Below are 2652 nucleotides of genomic sequence, written 5' to 3' on the forward strand. Positions count from 1 at the left end.
AACCCAAATTTAGTCTGCAGCCAATATAACCAACTCATTCTGTGGTGTCGGGGAGCCTGTGGCTATTGTCACAAGTGGTTCAATTTTCCAAAAACCATATCCGGCAAGTCTAATGATTTGAATTCACAATAAACCCTTATGATCTAGAGGATGCAGCGAAACATTTTTAATATTGGCTTATGGTGTTCCTTATTACTTGTGCATCACCATTAAACAAAATGTATAATTGCAGATGATTAAACTCAGATGGGTCAGTCCTTATGTTAAGAGTACAATAATCCATCCTAAGGTAAAGCAACAGTATGCACTGTGTTTAACTTGAAATATTTGCACTTGGAAAAGTCACTGCATGACTGAGAAACTTAATTATTTCAGATAGGCTCACCTTTGAATATTCTTAGTTTAATATATTTCACTTCAAAACGTTGAAGATTTTATTCAGAGTAACGACAGGAAGGATGCTGTGGTTCAGTTCACAACATGGAAACTAGCAATATCTGTGATCAGTTTCCATTATTGCAGCATGTGTACATTTATTCCTATCTAAGATAAATTATTGACTCGACACAGCTAGCACAACTAATTTAAATTAAAACTGTCAGGTTTTATGTCAGATGCGATGATGGTACAGAAAGTCTTCAATTTAATATGAACTTCACTATAGTGCAAGATAATGCAAAGCCTTGCACATGGTGAGTAAACTGGATTTTTTTTCTCATCAATAAATGTGGAAAATACATGCAATAAACAATTATTAGTCATGAAAAGATAGCTCCACGAGACAGCCATACTAGGTATTGTTGCCCTATCTTATGCTTCTAAAATATCAGTTTTGCTTGCAAATGCTTTAGGGCTGCTGGGGTTTTCTGTTTCTTTGACTCATCAGCACGGCACCCTAATCCTTCACCATGAAAAGCATGTAATTTGTTAATTACATTAAATAGTCAAAAATGAACTATCAAGTCTCCTTAGGTGTAATGGAAAATTGACCACAAACCAGAGTACAATTGATAAACAGGAAATGAGCTTACAGTGTGATGGTATATAGTAGCCAGTTCAAAGCAAATAGGCCTTTTGGAGACATAAAGCAAAGGACATCCTGGTGTGCACATTTTACGATAGTACTTACTTCACACTTTTAGAAAGGTTGTTATGTAGATTTTGCAAGGCCCTCTAAGTATCTTTCCATTGCTTCTTTCAAGGTACCTGAGCTTCTAACAGTCACAGGTAAACAGGTAAGATGAATTTGTATATGTTGTCTAGATTTGCTAATGCTTATTCTAATTATAAATTTTAAATGCAAGAAAATCAAAATTGCGAGCAATTGAAAGCTATGTAATACAAATACAGAATAGCAGACATTATTTGATTAATTTTCATTTATTAAATTTAGTCTTTCTTTGATTAAAATGCCTCTGAGCAGAAAGCTACCAAAGGTTCTTCATTCCATAAAATTATTCTGGGAAGTTTTAAAAATGTCTCGGACAACTGGGTGATGCAAAAAATAATCTTGGAGCAGAGCATCCTAAAAGTTTTCAGCTTCTGCACTTTTCCTTTCCAAATCTGATGAAAGGTCTTGGCCTGAAATTTCAACTGCTTATTCCGCTCGATAGATGCTGCCTGACTTGTGTTCCTCTAGGATTCTGTGTCTGTTTCACAAATACCTATTTAATTTACAATTCAGGCTAAAAAGAAGATAATGTGAATCAGAGTTGTCAGGCATCATGACAACAACCGACGTGTGAGAAAAAGCACTTGTTCTCTTAACTGAAATATCCAGTAAAATTGCTCTCGTTATACAGCAGAAATCTCATAAGATTCCTTAACAAACTTTTATAAATAATAATTAAAATTAAACTATTTTCAATAAAAATATCATGCAGTTTTAACATTATGAAAGATTAATTAAAGTCATTAGCACATTTTCTTTTAGTCATAATGATAATTTTAATTAAACTTAAGCTCCAAATATTGTCAAATTGTCAAACTTTGGAACATCTGATAATTATGCTGTGGATATTTGCAAAACCAGAATTCTGGAGATTATTATAGAGGTGCTTGGTTTAAAATATTGTTAACTATTCAATTTTTCTTTCTATATTTGTTCATACAGCATGGATATTGCTGGGAAGGTTGGCATTTATCATCTGTCCTTGCTTGCCTTTAGACAAATTCTACAACGACTATAAAATAATTTGTTTTCTGGAACTTTCTTATTTGGTCTAAATAACCAACATCCACTTCCAGAATCCCTCTCTACTATGTTACATCCATTAAGAGTAAAACCTTTAAGAATGGCCAGATTATTTTCAGACTGAGTGGAAATGAATTAGCAATAAAGGTTGCTGTTTTATTACTGTGACAAATGTACATTTTTGTGATTTAAAGTCACATACATTAATTAAAATAACAAGGTAAACTGTCAGTATGTTCTTTATCTCCATGCAACAATGAGGAAATGAACAACATGTACGAGCAAAATGAAAAATATCCTTTTTGTTTAATTTGCTATGATAATTCATGGTGCAGGTTAAAGTTGCAGTATTAATGAGGATATAAACATAAAACGGGTTAAATATATTGAGAGAAACTTACGATGTGAGCATTGAGCAATCTACGATTTTTTTTCATTTTGAATGACTACCCACTGCC

At 33.1% G+C, this 2652-nt stretch overlaps 1 long non-coding RNA gene across 1 annotated transcript; it reads left to right on the forward strand.

Annotated features, from left to right (window-relative positions):
* Positions 1-1082: 1082 nt before the first annotated feature.
* LOC132398922 (uncharacterized) lies at positions 1083-2287 on the forward strand. The gene is made up of 3 exons (XR_009513846.1): positions 1083-1102; positions 1203-1235; positions 2114-2287. It is a non-coding gene; the product is annotated as an uncharacterized LOC132398922 (long non-coding RNA).
* The last annotated feature ends 365 nt before the right edge of the window (positions 2288-2652 follow it).

This window comes from Hypanus sabinus, chromosome 9, assembly GCF_030144855.1.
Source record: "Hypanus sabinus isolate sHypSab1 chromosome 9, sHypSab1.hap1, whole genome shotgun sequence".
Taxonomy (NCBI): domain Eukaryota; kingdom Metazoa; phylum Chordata; class Chondrichthyes; order Myliobatiformes; family Dasyatidae; genus Hypanus; species Hypanus sabinus.